At 50.6% G+C, this 18,659-nt stretch overlaps 2 long non-coding RNA genes across 3 annotated transcripts in view; one reads left to right on the forward strand and one right to left on the reverse strand.

Annotated features, from left to right (window-relative positions):
* Positions 1–18,659, reverse strand: part of LOC111774249 (uncharacterized) — a 73,624-nt gene that overhangs the window by 25,819 nt on the left and 29,146 nt on the right. The gene's annotated exons all lie outside the window — the stretch shown is intronic.
* Positions 215–11,741, forward strand: LOC138925120 (uncharacterized). The gene is made up of 4 exons (XR_011440895.1): positions 215–2,402; positions 6,218–6,387; positions 7,623–7,977; positions 10,407–11,741. It is a non-coding gene; the product is annotated as an uncharacterized lncRNA (long non-coding RNA).

The following is an 18,659-nucleotide window of genomic DNA, read 5'->3' on the forward strand; positions in this document are numbered from 1 at the left end:
CGAGGAGCCAAACTTCCTAGGCTGGGAGGGACCCCAACGACCAAGTGCACCTAGGTTTCTGCTTCCAGGCACAGAGGCAGGAATACAGCTCAGTTTTCAGGGATCTTTGAGTGACTTTATGGCCTCCTAGGTTACATTTTTCAGGATTTAGTCACTCCAATGGAATCTCACAACTGTCCTCCCTACGGTCAAACGACTTGCACAAACCACTTGCACTAGTTTGAACTCTCCACTCCAGCAAGGCGTGTCCTAGCCCAGTCTCCTGAGCTCAGCTGTCCTCCGCCATTACCAAGCACCGCAAATGCTGCCACCAAAGCTCCAGGGGCCCCTCCCCGGGGCATTTCCACCTCAATCCCACGCTTCTCTTGGCTTCAGATCTCAGCTGCCAGATTCCTCTTCTCCTCAAGACTGCAGTGAGTGACACCATGAGATGCTAGCTAGTCCCTTCCTTCCCGCGTTCCTGTCTTTCCAGCTTCCTAAATGCTAAGGGCTTACTTGATCATTTTTGCCAATGTGCTTACCTTTGTAGGTTTTTCTCTCAGTTTGCCTTCATGCTCATGGCAGTGTCTCCCCCCGTACTCCGTAAACCAGGAGCTCCTCCACGGTACAGCCCAGGTCTCCTCCTTCCCTTCTGAACTCTTTTTGGTGCTTGCATTTCTTTTCTTTTTTTTTTTTAATTTCAATCTTCATTTATGTATTTATTTTGAGGAAGATTAGCCCTGAGCTAACATCTGCTGCCAATCCTCCTCTTTTTTTTGCTGAGGAAGACTGACCTGAGCTAACATCCATGCCCATCTTCCTCTATTTTGTATGTGGGATGCCTGCCACAGCATGGCTTGCCAAGCGGTGCCATGTCCGCACCCGGGATCCGAACCGGCAAACCCCAGGCTACCGAAGCGGAACGTGCACATTCAACTGCTGCACCACCGGGCCCTGGTGCTTGCACTTCTGATTATTGACTATCAGGAAGTCCCACCTGAGAGCTAACTCTCTGATGATAGTTTGAGCCCATTTCCTGTTTCATTGGGTCCTGGAAATGTGATAAGGCTTTGGCCAACTGCCAGCAGACTGGCTGGTCCCAATGCCAATTTGGGGATATGAAGGGTGTGAGTCCTATTATGTAAGTAGCGTTTCAGAATGCACCAGAGTGGAAACAATAGTCCTCATTTCACCTGGATTCACTCTAACTTTCTCCCTTGTACCAAGCATCCTGGCCTGCCAAGGCCACAGTACGAGTAAGACATTCCCGGAGGAACGTTATTACTCAAGGGCAGTGAGACCCAGAGACACGTGGAAGGGAAGTGGCTGGGTGTCCAGCTCCATGCTCTGCAGCCTCCACGAATAGGCTGGTTTCTTTAAGGCCTTTCTTGAGGGCTAATGAAAAACAAGTTGGAGCCATGGTGTGGCTGGGGTGGGGGCATTTGCAGAGCAGAGTTTATAGGCACTTGCGTTTTCTTAACAGCTCCCTCCTCACACATTCCTCTGCATTTTTCCCTTTTATTAATGTGGCATCCTTCCCAGGCCACTTTATGGGACCGTGTGTGTTTTTACTTATGCCCTGATCGGGTTTGATCATGTCTCACCCTGTGAAGACCTCCAGATCTTGTTCAAGGCCGCCCCCGCACCTCCTGCCTGGGCACGGGCATTTCAGACCCTGAAGGACTCTTGGGCTCATCTCTCAATCGAATCCTGAGGGCTCCACTTTATTTTCGACAACACTAGGCACTTTTCTGTGTGAGGCTCGCACCTCATTTGGATTCCAAATAATACAACCCAGTTTGATTACACACCCAAATCCGAAATGACTTCTGGCTCTTGCCCCAAAATCAAAACTGCCCCAGAGGGTGAAGAAGAAGATTTGCCACAACTGAAGATTTTCAAAGGGATGTTTGCAAGCCCTGAAGCCATTGCCAAAGAGGGACTCTAAGACTGTTTGATGGAACCCAGCTTTCCAAGGGGCCTGCTTTCAAAGGCATGGCATGCATTTTTGGATAGTCAAGCTTTGGCATGTTTATTAAAAAAGACACTCATGTTACTTTCAGGAACTCTGCTCTTAGCCTTTCTTTTTTCTCTAGACTATCAGTTCCCAGAGGGCCAAGACTGAGGTTTGGGAAATTGACTTCCTGTCTTTGAGCTCAGTTTTATCAACGTTTCCCCATATGGGTCTCCTGGTATCTGGAAGGTGGCTCGACTTCACTTAGGCATCAAGCAGCAGGCATGGTGACAATCCTGTGATCTTTGAAAACCTGCTCCCCGTCTCGAAGCTGCAGTTTCTTCCCCTGTGAAATGAGGAAAGAATACATATTCTGCAGGGTTGTGAGAACTAAGTGAAGTCATGTCTGTAAGACGCCTGGCGTGTTGGAGGCACTCCGCAAGTGGTGGCAATTTTTGCTACAAAGGAGGTAGGGACCTCTTTCTGACAACCTGCTTTTCTTCCCTAATCTTTCACCTTTTTGTCCTGGCCCTCTCCCGCTGCAACCAGTCCTTCCTGGGATGTCTGTGGACAACATCAGACTCTCTACTCTGTTCTCAAAGGCAAGAATCTCTGAGCCCTTTGGGACATGTAGTTCTGGAATCGTTTTGCTGTTGTCAGCGGCTCTGGAAGAGACATTAGCCCCACAAGGCTTGATGTGGGAAGTTTTTACAGGTACTGCTCATCTGGCTGGCAGATGGAGCTTTGCTGCAAGATACAGCTCTGTCTTCCAGATGGGAGGGTGCCTGGGAGTTCTGGGGCGGGGCTGGTTTCTTTGCTTGGAGCCAGTGTGGGGCATACTCATGAGTCTGTTGCCTCCTTCAAAAACCCTGGAGTCCTTGAGCCAACTTAGATGTAGCTGATTATGTCCTTGTCCCCTCAAACCCATGTTCTGGAAATCAGCTGGCTGTCGCTCAGTCATCTCCACCAACCCCACCATCCACACACACACACACACACACACACACACACACATGCACGCACGCACACACACACACACTATGGTATTTCTAGGGGAGAGGAGGAAAATACTGGATACACTGGATGTTTCTCCACCAGGTAAGAGTTACATTCATTCGTACGCTCTCAAGGAGATGAAGCAGGATACAGAGGGCTTCTCAAGTTAGGGTACCACACATCATATGAACATTTTCCCTAAAGGAAGATGGAGGGAAGTAGTAGGGGCCAATGGCTGAGTTCTCCTCCCCTAGTAACATCATATTGGATGGAAGCAGTCCCTAATTCTCTATCCCCAGAAGTCCCATCTCTGCCTTGACAGTGGGAATGTGCCTCGCCCATTAGCAACTGTCATCCAAGCTTATTTGAGTTGGGCTTGTTTGGGGACTTTTATGCTAAAATACTCTCTACCTCATCACTTCTGGTCAAAGTCCTTTTGGTCACAAGGGGCAGAAACCCATTCACATATAAAATGTGGATACGGGGACAGCTATGTAGGAACAAAAAGATTTCAAATAAATGAAGTGCCAGGCCACATAGTTCTCTCTCCTCCTGGGCTATATAGTCTCCTGTCTCAACTCCTCTCTGTGTGTAATTTTGATTTCCCTGTGCTTTCATCAAATGATCTTAACTCAAGTCCTCACTGGAGTTTTAGTCTAGTTTCCTACAACTAAATGGCCACGTAGTTTGTGCTTTTTTTATTTCAAACTCTTAAGAGAGAAAAACCGAATGGCCATTGTCCAGCCAATATATTGGTTGGTCTTGGACGTCTATTCCTTCTCAAATTAGCCGTGGCTGAGGAGTAGAACACGTGGTACGAAACACGTTTAAGGCAGCAGGGGCTGAAACTGGGGAAGCAAGTCCTCTGAGAAGCAGACATTTCTCCCAAAGTATGTCTGATCGCCCCCATGTGGTTCTGGGGTTCATCTGAGGAACGGGTAACATCCATCCACAGTGAATCCATCCCTCTCAGTAGAGGCTAGGAGAGCCGCTCAAAGGCCAGGGAGGCACGAGTCCCATGGAAGCACCTGCCACCTCCCAAGCACTCTGGGGACACGGTGAAATTCTCACAACAGTGCTCAAGAGATAGTGTCCTGTGAAAATAGCACTGGACCGGGAGTCCAGAGTCCCTGCCTCTGTTTCCAGCTCTGCCACTGACCCACAAAACAGCCCCAGGAAAATTGCTTTCATTCTCTGGCTCTTAGACTCTTCACAAGTTAAAACAATCAATAACAAAACTTGAACAGTGTTGAATTAAGTAATCTTTAAGGTCCTTTCCAACCCCTAAGAATCCCCTAAGCCTATCTGCTTGCCAAACCCCCACTCCCGGCAATTTCCAGAAATGCACAGAATGGACTTCTCTGATCCTGGACTTTGGTGGGGGCTCCACCAGCTGCCTCTCTCTCGCGACCAACCACCCATCCCTGGTGATTAGTCCCTACCAGAGGCTTTCCAGCCCGGCCCTGCAGCCATCCAAGAAAGCACAGGCAGGGCCTTCCCGGGTGGAGAGGGGGTCAGGAATCCTCATTTCAAGAAGCGGATCTATTTCTGAGCTTTGTAGAAGCTAAGGATGGGCCTGAGCATGTGCTCTCTGACCACACCAGAGAGGGCAAGCTGGGCATCAAGGACTCATCCAAGTGGGGGTTTTCCCGCTGGACCTTCAGGGCCTGAGAGGGTGGGGCAGCTATAGGAGAAGGGTCAGCAAAGGCCTCAGAGGGCCCGGATAACAAGTCGCATGGAGCTGAAGAGAGAGAACGGAAAATGTTGTGGGTTCCCAGGGGAAGACGGCAGCGGCAGGGGAAATTGTTTGTGTCTTTTGGCAGGAAATGAATAACATTCAAAGAATATGCAAAATGCCATACTAATCAGCACCTGTTCCCTTTGGAGCCTGTGGCTTGGGCCCGTGGCATCTGAGGCTGAGCCTAGCTTTGGGTCTCCCTGGGGGAGGAAATGCAGTACATTGAGACCCACTTGAGTGTTGAAGGAGGCACTGGTCCTAAGTGGGGTGAGGAGAAGAAAGGTGCCCTCAGCCGCCATTGCTCCTTCCTGGCCCCAGATGGTCTGTTACACCCCCCAGCTCAACCCCAGGCAGATGGCTGCAGATTCTGCAGGGGCCTCTGAGCATTCCCTTGGCTAATAGCCACATTCCAGAGCAGCATATGTTTCATCTCAAGCCCATAAGGTTTGCACTTCCAAGTGGAGCCAAAGAGAAAACCTTGGCTCAGGCTGCAGATTTCCTAGGAGAGGTGGGGGTGGGGGAGGCCATCAGGGAGGCTGAGGCTGTCATGTGGTGAAATAGTTGAGTGAATGCAAAGTGAGGTCCAAAATCTATGACACCCTCACTCCTGACTCAAAACTCCTCAAGTCACCTCCCCAGAAGTCTGAGCAAGCAGAGTTGCCTTCCTCTTCTCTCATCCGAAGGCCTCAGGCCGTCCACAGTTCCTCTGCTCCCTATTCCACTCATACCCCTCAGCCTGAACTCAGGCCCCCCAGTCAGCGGTTCATAACCCAGGGCTGCGTGGAGTGAGGAAGAAACAAAGAGGGGACAAATCCTGCTCTCTCGGGACCTCGTCTCCCCTTGCCCCATCTCTCTGCTCTGAGGGGTGAGCTCCTCCACCCTTCAGCAGCTGAGGGACGTCAGGTCTGCAGGGGGATTTAGGAAGGATCCAGGGACGGACGGAAAGAGACAGGAGGAGGAGGAGCGTGGGGGAGAAATATGGAGCAAGAGATAGAGGTAGAGTGTGGGCCGAAGGGCAGAAAGGGACCATGGAAGCGTCTACGGCTGGAGAGAGAAAGGCGGGGTCTCCTCTGGTGGGCAGGGAGTGAGCAGAGGAGGCATGGTGGGGGTCCTGGTCCTCAGGGCTTCTGCTCTGTGGTAAGCTGAGGGGTTCCTGACAGCAAAGTAAACGGTGGCGTGCGGAGTTTACCCGGCTCCAGTGAGCAGTGCTGGGAGTGGTTAGTGTTTCCTCCCACTGAGTCAGTTGACAGGCACTGAACTACAGCCAGCCCCTTGCTCTCCTTTTGGTGGGGAGGGGTGAGGAGGTAAGGAGAGAGCTGTCAGTAAAGCTGAGGTCCCTGACCCCAACCTAGAATGTGGAGACTTGGGTCGAAGCTGGGAAGCCCGGCTGACGTAGGTCTAACGTTCCCCACGGGTGAGGAAGAACCTGAACTACAAGTCACCCCCTCCTTCTGCCTCCTTCCACGTCAGGCCCCGCACAGCGATGCGCACGCAGCCCGCCAGCCCTCTGCGGGGCCTGTTTACTTTCCTCATTGTCCTCTCTTTATTAGGTGACTGCCTGTGGGCTACAGTCTCAAACAGCCGTGCTTATGTGGTTAGATGCAGAGGACACACAGACCACAAAATAAATCAGGAAGACACCAGTGCTCAGCGCCCAAGAGCAAAACAAACGAATCCTGGAGTGACGCCCAGCACAACGTGCCAGTGGGTCTTATGCTAAGTAAGGATGAATGGGTTGAAATATTGGGGAAAAATAGCTTTACTTTCCTTCAATCTAGGGAGGCTCATGGGAAGAAATTGGCTTCCTAAAGGCTCTTAAACTGAAACAGAGGAGAAGTTTTGACAGAAGTGCATTTCAGGGAGCGGTATGGACAGAAGCACAGGAAAGGGGGCAAGAGAACCAGACAGGTGGTACATCTAGACAGTGAGTCTGAAGAAGGACAGGGGACAGGTTAGGAGATGGAGGAGGTGCGGAAGGACAGAGCGGGCTCTGGGCACAGAGCCAGATGCTTGTTCCAGAACTTTCCCAGAGGGCTGGAGTCCTGGGCTGCCGTTGTCCCCTTCCCATCCACATGTGGAGAGTTAGAGGCCACTCTGGACCTAGAGAGTAAGAGGAGGTGGGCATATGATGGGGAGAGGAAGGGGCCGATGATACCAAGAAGCAGCCCAGGCTGCGGAGCAGGACTTGGGATCCCCATTGAGCTGCGGGCATGGAGAGGGAGGAGGCGTGTGGCCATGTCGTAAGGGTGTGCACAGCAAGGCCGGGGAGCAGCCAGGATGAAGAAGGTTAAAAAGGAAAAAAAGTAGGAGGCTGTTTGCTGCTTGAGAGTGAGAGGACTAGAGACAGGCTGAGGACGCAGGTCAGGGAGACAGTGGCGTCTGTGAAGGTGTATAAACAGGACACAGCTGCCAGATAAGTGTGCAATGAACTCAGTCTAATTTAACTCGGATTCCTGGGTCTCAGTTCCTCCGCCTCTCCAAAAGTATTTGAAAATGTCCTCCTAAAAGTGGAAAGGAGGAGTAGATGAGCAGCTTCAAGGAGCTGCTGGGAAGCCACGAGAGGGCAGGGAGAGAGAGGCATGAGGTGGGTGGGAGGGAGGAGCTCACAGCAGGCAGAACCCCAAGTTCCACTGCCCGTTTCAACCAGAGCAGTTCAACGTTAGCTGTTGTATTTGTTTATGCTTTTGTGTAACATTTCCTTGAAAGAAGAGCTTATCAATGTAAGCCTATAAAAGAATAATTTGAAAAGCACAAAGGTCTAATTTCTCTTGGAAGTCCTCACCAGCTTTAGGATCCACGGTGCTATGAGGGAGCATACAGTGAACATATGTACCAGCTTTTGGGCACAGGTCCCAAATTCAAATATTCTAGCCTGTTGTCAGGTCATTTGGTCTCATTCTTTTATTCAGAAAAATATTTTATTCTGTAACTCTCCCCTCTTTTCATTTGGTTCAGGAGGGGGAGAAACAGCACAGAGTCCACCATTCCTGCAACTTGTGCCCACGGCAGCAGAGCAAGTGGATAATAACTCTCTCAGAATAATAATAATAATAATAATAATCACATCAGTCTCGAGATCTGTCTAAACAGAGCACTCCAAGCAGCTTACTCCCAGTCAGGAAGAGTTGGTATATGAGCTGAAACCTCTCTGCCAGCCCAAATTTGATTGGTTGTCTGACTCCAAGAATACCAAGCTAAAAGGACCATCACCATTACCGACCGTCCCAACGTCCTCCTGGCCTCCTGGATCTGCAGGACAAGGTTGGCCCATGTTTCCAAGAGGAGACTAGGACTGCCCTTCACTTAGGAGGTAAGTCTTCCCATGTGCTGATTAGGTGCCCGGGTCCTGGAGAAAGAGGCCTGAGCCTCGGGGAAATATGGCCATTTCCTACACCTTGCAGTCTAGTCAAGGTTCAGGGGCAGTTACCATATATGACTCTGAACTCTAGCTTTCTATCTTCAGACTGTCCCCATCTGTTTATTCTCTACAGTTACCAAGAAAAAGACCCTTAGGAAAAACTTTAAAGGACTTCGAATTTGTTTAAAGGAGAAGTATAAAGAGGCCTGACCTGGATTCCAAACCCAAAGCCTCTCGGGAAAGATCAGTCTCCTTCTAGGGAGGCGTCTGTCCCGTGAGGGGTGCAGGAGCGGAAAGCAAGGAGCCTTGGGATGGTCTGGGAAGGGGGCCCAATAAATGAAAGAAGATGAAAAGATTAAACTGAGGGGGGAGGAGATTAGCTTGATGGTTTTCAATTTTCTAAAATAAGCTGAACTGTCTTTTCAAAAGAAATCAGACTCAGATCCCAAGGATGTAAGCTGGTAAAAGGGAGCTGCTCGGGTTGAATGTGGAGACAGGCCCTCCTGCTGGCTCTGCTCCTCTCTCCCTGGACTCAGAGAAGGGCTGGAATCCCCTGGGGTCACCGGCTAGTAAGCGGTGCATCCAGGTTTAGAATCACACGTGTTGATTACAGACCTGACACCCCTCCCGTCCCCACCCCCTCACTAACAGTAAGGTAACTGCTGCTCCCCACTTATGTCCAGCATCTAGGATAGTGTCTGGCACATAGGAGGCCCTTGGTAAGTATTTGCAGGAGGAGCAAACCTACAGTAACTACCCTTTACACTGACTCAGAGCTTCACAGTTTACAAAGCACTTCCATGGGAGCGTTCTGTGCTGCGTGTCTACCCTGAGCTGGCTGCTTGGCTGCTGTCTCAGCCCAGACCAGTCCCTCTGGAGTTGGGGGTGGGGCAAGCTGAGCATAGGCAGGTGTGATCTCTTACCTCTCGTCTCTGAGGGGGCTCCAGATCCCGGAAACGGGAGGCTGCCTCTGAGAAACTTCATTCCTGCCCTTACTTGGTCACTGAGCTGTGATGCAGCCTAGAGACCCTCCAGTTCCTTGCCTCCGCCCACTCTCGTCTGTGTGTACCTTTTGCACAAACACTCTGGAGAGGTCGTGGAGAGAAGAGTTCCAGCAGGAAACAGAGGGTGCCTTGCGGGGCCCAAGGAGAGATGGCCTGTGTCATTTGTGGGGGTGAAGGGCCTCCACCCAGCTCAGGCCCCCTCCCTCACATTCTCCCCCGTCTTCTGGAAAAAGATGAGTGTATTCACTCCAGTTCCTCCAGGACCCCACTCTCCCTCACACCCCGCCTCCAGCTCCCTTGTCCCTCTGCACAGGCCTGCCAAGTTTGGGACATGAGAACAGGCCAGGTTCCCTAAGGGGAGCCCAGGGGGGCGGAGCCAGACCTGGCTGGGCCTCCAGGTCGGCCTGCCCTGGCCCTGGGGTTTAATAAACTCCGAGAGAGGTTTTCAAAGGCCACTTGATCTTCCCCATCAGGCAGCCCCTGTCTCCCTTTCAGAGCCGCGGGACTGGAAAGAAAAAACCGCTCAATGAACAAGGCGGCCAGAGAAAGCCGAGCTGCGGGGCACCTTCTATGAATTTCTGATGAGCACACGGCCCTGACTCCTGGGTCCCAGCCCAGTGCAGTCAGGGATGTTAGTTTAAGTCATTTCGCACGGTTCACTGGCTCTCTGAGAGCAGCTTGTCTCCAGCCTGGCCCTCTCTAACAAGCTCTTTTTACTCGGGGCTCCTCTGAGCAGAGACCTCAAACAATAGCAGCTTTCAAGGGGCTCGGCCCTCCTCTGGCGGCTGCGCTCTCCCGCCCCCAGCCCCGCTCTCCAGCCTTCTCTCTGGCCTCTCTGTTCGCCCACCTGAACGCCCCAGCCCAGAGGCTGACACGAAGTGGGTATTCAGGGAAAGTTTGCTCCTTCCTTCTCCACTGTCCACACCCTTTCTCCCTGTGAGCAGAGTGAGTGAGTAACCACGCTCTCCAGAGCAGGCCACTTGTCATACAACTCCAGAACACCACATGACTGGCCCCCCAAGGCTGTGCAGTGAGGAAGCCCCGTCAAAAGCTGCTCATCCTGATGCCCCCTGCCTATCGGGCTCCTCAGCCCTCTTGAAACTTCAAGCAATTTCCTCCTCCTTTAATCTGAGGACTGTGCTGGCTTCCTCCACCTTCAAGGACCGTAGGCCTGCCCTCCAGGCCCAGACCTGGGCCTGATGGAGGAGCCTCAAAGAGAGGGAAGCCGTGCGCGGTGTCCCCCTCGGCAAGCCTGAGAGGAGGGCAAAGACAGAGCAGGGTCTGCAGACACAGGAGGCGGCCACGTTTCCCACCAGTCAAGGCATCCCCTTCTTCCCTATCCACTTCCTTTACTCCATTGTCCCCTCTGTCACTCAGGGTGGCTCGGAGCCCACTTCTGCCCTCCCTACCGCTGGTCTCCTCCTTCGGGTGTCTTCAGAAGAGACTTCTGTTGAAGAGGAGATTCATTCATCAGCAGATGAGCCATTTTCATGTTTAGACCAAACCTCCAGCCAAAACAAACAAACAAACAAAGTTCCTATCAAGACAAGTCAGTATGTTGGCTTTACTCTCAGAGCCTTGCCTGGATGTCAGGATCCTTTGATGGTGACCTCCGACCTGGGGAGCTCCGGAAGGCTTTGAGGTGCCATTCCACTGACATTCCACTCTGGGAGGCTCTGCCTCACGCCTAACGCACCTGCCAGCAATTAAAGGTCCCCTCCCCAGCGACCTGGGCTCGCCTGGGGGGCCCAGGGTCTCTTACCTTTCAAGAGTCCCGAGCCACCCGGCTGTATGGGTTCCCACAACCTCCTCCCTTCCCTTCACAGCAGTCACGTCCCTACCCCGTTAATAACCTGCCTTCTTCAGGAAGTGAAGTCCGACCAGGGATAGCACGACACGCCGAAAGAACAGAGAACTGGGGACACAGGACCCACATTCCAGCTCTGCCTCAGCCGCCAACTTGCTCTAGGACTGTGGCAAGTCTCTCCCGTTCTCCAACACCACTTCCTGGCGACAGTGCTGGACTGGATCAGTGTTTCTTAGAGTTTACCCCGAGATGTCCCATATCAGAATCCTCTGGAAGACTCATTAAAAATCCAGGCTCAAACTCTCCACCCCAGATCCACTATGACAGAATTTCTTTTCTTTTCTTTTCTTTCTTTTTTTTTTTTTTTTGAGGAAGATTAGCCCTGAGCTTACTGCTGCCAATCCTCCTCTTTTTACTGAGGAAGACTGGCCCTGAGCTAACATCCATGCCCATCTTCCTCTACTTATATGTGGGACGCCTACCACAGCATGGCATGCCAAGCAGTGCCATGTCCTCACCCAGGATCCAAACTGGTGAACCCTGGGCAGCCGAGAAGCAGAATGCGCAAACTTAACCACTGCGCCACCGGGCCGGCCTCTATGGCAGAATTTCTGGAGGTAAGGCATGGCCTGCATTTCAACACAGGCCCCAGGTGTGTCTTATGCCCACTGAGGGCTGAGCAGCACTGTCCTGCTTTGTTCCAAACTACAGCTGTCCCTGAGAATCCCCCTACGTGCTTAGTCTGAACTCGCTCGGGCTCTACATGGGGGCAGATTTGCCAAGAAGCGAATGACCTTTGTACAGGCTCCTGGCAAGGCTCTGGGAGGAGCCGTGGTAAAGTCACGTTCACACTAGTGAATTCTTTTACTTAAAGAATAAAAGAATATGCTACCACATACTAAAAATTCAGGCCCCAAGAAACCTGGCTTGGCCCCTGGTTGAGCTAGTTGAGTGGTGACTTGTATAGGATCCTAAACCTTTTTCACACCTCCCTCTCCGATGATAGACAGGCTTGTCTCCTCTTCCTCTGGCAATTGCCCATCCTTTGTACTGTCCAATATTCTTTGCACAGTGAGAGCTATAACATCACCTCTAACAATCACTGTGGTGATTCCAGAGGTCAAATTCCAATGATCCCCCTGTGGTCAGAAACGATTCCAGAAATAGAGAGGTGTGTCCCAGGCTGGCTGATGCCACCAAACTCAAATACTATTTTTCAAAAGAGGTTCATTCCCAGGTGTTAGAACAGGACCAGACAGGGCTAGGTGGAGATGGGTAGGCCCAATTTATAAGCTAATCAGCCATTCTTCACATGAGACCAGACTTGGGTTCAAATCTTCACTTGGCCTTTATCAGCTGAGTGATGCTGGAGCTTGAGCCACCTCTGTCATGAGGAGCTGATAACCCTGTGTCCCAGGGCTGTGGAGAGGGTGGCTGAGACAGTAGATATAAAGCACTTTCCTAGCCCATAAATACTAACCAGTTGTAAGATATTGCTAAGTGGGCAATATTTAGGCAGACAGGCCTTGCTATAACTCAGGGTCAAACACTTTGGGATGTTTAATATCGTGGATTAGGCCCAAACCCTTCCAGCGCAGCTCCGTTGCAGAGGGGACCAAGGCCCCCTGCTGGCTAAGCTCCTAGGGGTAAGACTCCTGGCCAGCATCGCCCACCACCCCTCACTGTTGGCGCTAAAAAGACGTCCTGTCATGCACTGCTCTCCCGCCCTTCCTTGGCGTGGGCTGCAGAGCTGGGCAGGGAAGCAGAGCGGGGAGAGCAGGATGTGGGTGGAGAGCCTCTCCTCCCCTACTGCCCCCTGCAGCCCTTGGCAAATAAGGGAAGGAGGAGGAAGAGGAGGAGGAAGCTACATCTGGTTTGAGTGAGGTTCCCAGCAGGGAGAGCAGCCCCGGGATGCCAGAGGAGACAGCCTGCGTCGGAGAGGAAGGGAAGCAGGGAGGGCTGGCATGGGCCGACCGATGTGGGAGAAGAGAGGGAAATTGGTTGGGGCTGGGGAAAGCAAATAAACAGAGCAGTTGAGACAATAATAATAAAAAGAAGAGTCATTAAAGTGAAGAAAGGAGATTGTGTCACACCCAAGACAAACAGAAAATAAACGGCCAGTAGATCTACTCTACAGATGTTTGGCACTGAGACGTCCAATTAGAGATGCACGGGAGATGCCGCAGTCGACCAGGGCTCCACCAGCAGCAGCTGGAGAGCAGGTGGGCAGGAGCCCGAGCCAGAGGGGCCTTCACGCTGGAGGAGAGCCAACCCCAGAGACCATTTCACCCTCCTCCAGCCTCAGGCAAGCCTGCCCTTCCCCGATCTCGGCGTGCACGGGGTGGGAACAGTAGGGGAAAGACAGCGTCCTTCCCTGGGCCAGATTGGGTCCCTCTACCAGGGAGGTCTCCTTCTTCCCAGCCACATTTCCCTCCCTGCAAGGGGACCTAGAGTCTCTCAGTGTTCAGATGGAGTAAGCTCTTCAAGTGGCCTCAGGGAAATACTACCTTTTTACTGGTTGGTGAACATCTTGCCACAGCGCTCATTTTAATGACTCTTCAGGGACTCAAGTCTTTTCCTTCCCAGCAGCTCAGGCTTCTGAGCTGACCTGTGACCTGTACTGGTGTGAGGGGTGGGGGGAGCTCAGTGTATAGGTTATTTACTCCCTCATTTACTCAGCAGTCTACTTTGTGTGCCTGGCACTGCATTAGGTACCTCGGGGATTACAAAGATGAATAAGACTCCATTCTTCTCCTACAGATATTTACAGTTCAGGGATAAAGGAAATTATTTTTTTGAGCATCCATCTCATAATAAGCACACTGCTAGGCACCTTCACATGGTCTGCCTTGTTTGCTCTCACTGTAACCCTTTGGCAGATCTTATTCTCTCATTATTCTTACAGAGGAGGAGGCCGAGGACCACAGAGCTTCCGTAATTTTTCTATGGTCACAAAACCAGGACAGGGGTCATCTGGCATTTAGACCCTGCTTCATCTCATCCCAAAGCCCAGTGCTCTTTGCCTGACATCATAAACAACCATGAGGTGGAGGAGAATTTGACAACTGCCAAATAAAACCACATGCTCTCAAAAGATACAAGAAAGGGGTCTCCCTCCTCATATCCACCCCTGCTCCCTGCCCCCTTAATTGGAACCAAACTTCATCTTTCTGTTCTGTGCACCAGCAGGGAGGAGCCAGCACATCCCATCCCCAGCCAGAGCCAAGTGCCTGCAGGTGTCTGAGGAATGCTAATGGCCGTGAATGGGGGAGCCGCACAAGGCTCTTCTAGGCATTTGCTTCCCATTAAACCCTCTCGCCTTCCTCTCCAGTCCCTCCCTCCCCCTCTAGCAACAGGCAGCTTTCATGAGCCAATTACCATGGCCAGGTTTTTCTGTTCCTCCGAAGCCACTGGCACTGCTAACAAGACACAGATGCAGCAGGGCAAGCCCCTATTGTCCACTTCAGAGTAGGGGCTTTCTTTGCCCCAAAGGACTCCAAGCAGACAGAAGGAAGGTTGGATAGTCAATTTCAACTCCGCCCCCAAAGGATGGGGAGGCATCAGAGGGCAATAAGGTCATCAGCGGTCTCAGGAAGATGAGTGGGGCTGACCTGTTCCTCCCAGGGCTGTGGAGCTGTGGTGGATCTCAGAGACAAAGCTGGGGACCCAAACAGGAGGAGCAAAGACTAGGTATGAGTGAAGGCACAGACCGGGGGGGGTCCCCTAAAATCTTCAGTTAACAGAGAGGTATCCAGAGTCTAGGTAACTTAATTCAAAACAAATTGAATTAAAAATCTACTCAGAAACTAGTCAGACAGGCTGGAGCCTCATATTTAACCACAGTTTCCTAGATCTTCTCACCAGCCTCACCACATTCTCTGCCTCTTAAAGTTCCCCTTGGCCTTTGAGCCTCAGAAATCCATGAAATTTCCCAGGCATTCCTGGGAAAAATTAACCCCTCCTTTCTCTTTAGTCCCTCAATACACTGGTTGTGGTTCTTCGAATTCTCTTTAACATATCTGAGTGTGGGTTTATTTTTATGTGTCTTCCTCAGAACTCCTAATATTTCTTCAGTCTGAGGATGAATGTCTTCCACCAACTCTGGAAAATTGAATATTGCTATTCCCCCATCCTCTCTATTCTCCTTCTGGAACCCCGGGTAGGGGTAGTTTGGGCCCTTTCCTGTACTCTATGCCTTTTAGTTTCTCTTACATCTTTTCTCTCTCTTTATCCTTCGGTGTGCATTTGGGATAATTTCCTCTGATCTGTCTTTCAGTTCACTAATTCTCTGTTCAGCTTTGTCTAATCTGCTCTTTGACACATCTCTTCAGCTTTTATTTCAATGACTATCTTTTTGCATTTCTAGAAAGTTCTATTTGGTTCTTTTTAAAAATTTGCCTATTGTCTTTCAAAATATGCTATCTTTTCTTTATGGTTTGTATTCCTTTTTCATCTTTTTAATCATTTTAAACACAGTTGTTTTAAAGTTTCTTTCAGATTGTTATATTATTTTATGTTATTTGAATGCTAAGCTAGTTTGATATGTTTGCTGACTTTCCCTAACGGCATATCGTTTCCTCATGTGGTTTGTAATTTTTTTATTGTTAGTACAACTTCAAGGGAGATTACATTTTGCTGTGAGAATGCTGCTGCTCTGGGGCACATTCTTCCAGAATAGTCTTGCACTTCCTTCTCTTGAAGCCTGATGAGTTTTACTGGTCTGGAACCTATTTTTACATTAATTTCTCAGCTTGGGAATTCCAACAGTGGAAATTCAGACACTGTAGTCACATATGGTTTGAGCCTGGAGTTTCTATTTCTCACTGGAGACTTTTTTTCTACTCAGAGCCCCAGTAAGGACAAGCTTTATTCTCAGTACCCTAAGACTGTGAGTGATGCTTTTCTAGTCCGGATTTCTCTGAGGATGCATCCCTTACAGTGTCCTAGCTTTTGCAGAGGTCTCAATTTTAGCTGTCTGCCTCTTATGAACTAGGGATCATGTCACCTGCCCCCATGTCAGCATCAAAACCATAGTCCCTAGCTCCTAGGGCTGCATCCACTCTGACATCCCCTGTGGCACCATCATCATGGCTTCAGGTTGGGGAACTTATCATTCAGACTTTAAGCACCACGTTTACCTACTGGTGACTTTTTCATTGTGCTTTGCATTCTAATTCATGAGTTTTTGCAAATAGATCAGGTACTTCTTGAAAAGCCTGTCTAATTCATCTTTGTTTCTCCTGTAGTGCCTAGCACAGGGCTCTGTCACAAGGCTCCTTACTTATCCACTCAAACATACAAAAACCTTAGACACCCATACATGACCCTTTCATCCCTGCAGAATACATAAGCCACGGGGCTTCAGAGGCGATCAGAGGAGGCAGGATGAAGAAGTAAGCACTGGACATTCCCCTCCTCTCTTCCAAGTTACTGGTTCTTTCCTAGGAGGTAGTGAAGGTCATAGGTAGAGATTTAGACCTGGTTCTAGTCTGATCTCTGACACTTATGAGCTGAGCGAACTTGGAAAAGTCACTTCATCTTTCTGGGGCATCAGATTCTGCATCTGTAAAACAGAGGCGGCAGAGTGGCCTGGGCAATCTCCAAGATCCCTTCCAGGTCCGGCAGCCTTTGTAGCTTCAAGGTAAGAACACCACCTGGATAAAGTGGTCAGGCTCTCATCCAGGTATCCCCCAGATTTTCCCCACCCTCAATCACCCACTGGAATTTCTCTCTCTCCCCTGCCTCTTCTTTCCACCTAACCTCCTTTCTCTGTACCCTGCTGTTCCTCCAAGTCCAATCTCTGCTGAGGCCTTCGTCCTATGTCTGTGTCTTAGGAAAGGGGGGCAGAGGTGGTGGTGGCAAATAATATCCCCTCCAGTGGGGAGTGATGAGCTTTATGGGGGATCAGAGGGCAGATGACGCAGGGACCCGGTGCCTGAGTGTACAGAAGCTCCATCTGGCCCCAGCTTTAGGGGTTTCCTGAGCCTTGAACTGGGGACCCTGCATCTTAATGAGCCTCTTGAGCCGGTTCAGAAACAATGAATCAAAACCAGCTGGAAGCTGCCCTCCGACCCAGCTAATGACTTGTTTATTGTCAGAGCAGCAGTGCGTCATATAAGGGAATTTCAAAGTGTCACTAATTGGCAGAGGGCCAGTAAATAGCACCATATAAATCTGAAGGTGCTTCCACTAGGGCTGAGGATTGTGGACCAGATACAGAAGAGGCAAATGGAAGCAGATTACTGGAAGGGCAGGGCAGGGCAGTGGGTGCAGGGGCAGCACCATTACCAGAGGCTGCAGCTTCTGCCCTGGGTCTCAACTACCCTGGGAGATTGGAGTGTTTGTTCTGTCATTGGGAAAGGAAAGACAAAGCCCCATGAGGGTCCTAGTCCCACCTCAGTGACAGTGTACTGCATGTCCCCAACCCCAAGATGCCTGACATCCCCCTATACTTTGGGAGAAGATGTCCTCTTTTTGAGGTAAAGCCTGAGGATCTCATTTCAGGTATGATTAATGGATTCTGTAGACATGAAATTTAAGGCCCTGTTATCCATTACACAGAAATGTTCTGCTTACAGAAGAACCTGGGAAAGACTTTACTCCAGTGGGCCCCTTAGGGACAGAGCTAGGAGGACCAGGAAGGAATGAGTGATGGTATAAAAGGAGTCTCTTCTGACTCGGCATGAGCTCCTACTGGGAGCTGGACCAGAAAATGTGCCAAAGATAGGTGATCAGCAAAAGAAATGGATGTTCCTTCCATGCCCACCCAACTCCTCTCATACACACAAATTCCTGCTGCCTGTCTCTTCCGCATCTGAAGATTGAAGCCAGCGGATGGTTTGGAGAAGAGGAAGCAAGAATGGAGGAAAAGCATAAAGTGGGAAGTGAAAGGTTGGAAAGGGAGACGTGAGGGTGGCATTTCAGAGTGGCAATCACCTGCTCACAAGTGTGTTCTCTAGATGGGCCCCTTGGTGCTGCACCTCTGAGCACTGGCCCTGACGCCCGCAGCAGGCTGGCAGAGGCAGGAAGCTTTGCCTTGGAGCCCTGCTGGGGAGTGATGGGTAAGGGGGCCGAGGGCTGATTCTTTGGGGTACCTACCCTGTGTCTGGGAGTCGTGGGCCCTAAGGTTAGGCCCAGCCTAATGCCAGCTAAGCTTATGAACTGCGACATCAAGAAGCCTTGTGGGGAATGGAAAGACAGCAAAATCTGTATGCAGTAGAGCTGACAGGAAGTCTGAGGACACCTGCAGTCTCATAGTGAGAACTAGCACTGCCCAAATTTATTGGGCATCCATCACCTAAGGTGGATGGGCCAAAAGTGCACCTGAGAACAGCTAGCACAACCTAGCAGATCTCTCACAGGTGGGTTCCACTATTGCAATCTGCAGTTTACAGATGGGAAACTAAGGTTCAAAGAATCAGGACATATCAGGGGCCTGTCTGGGAGGTCATGAGGCCTAAAGCGCCTCACTCTCTCTGCATTCACAAGCATTGATGGAAAGCTGATATGTTTGGGGCCCCAGGCTAGGAACTCTAGAACTAGTGTGAGCATAGTCTATGTCCTCTAGGGTCTCAAGGTTGATAGTGGGGACAAGCATCCAAATGACTAAGAGTAACATAAAACATGATGGAGGAAAGAATGGGAAAACAGGAATGAGCAAAAATAGGTGAAAGGACGGTGGGATGAGTTCTCACCTGGAACAGGGAGGCCTTCACAAAGGGGTAGAATTTGAGCTAAGCCTGGAAGAAAAGACAGACTTTCAACAGATGGGGAAGGCCTGCAGTGGAGAGGGCTCACTGAGGTGGCCTCCTGAGGCAGCGGCT

Source organism: Equus caballus, chromosome 7 (assembly GCF_041296265.1).
Source record: "Equus caballus isolate H_3958 breed thoroughbred chromosome 7, TB-T2T, whole genome shotgun sequence".
Classification (NCBI taxonomy): domain Eukaryota; kingdom Metazoa; phylum Chordata; class Mammalia; order Perissodactyla; family Equidae; genus Equus; species Equus caballus.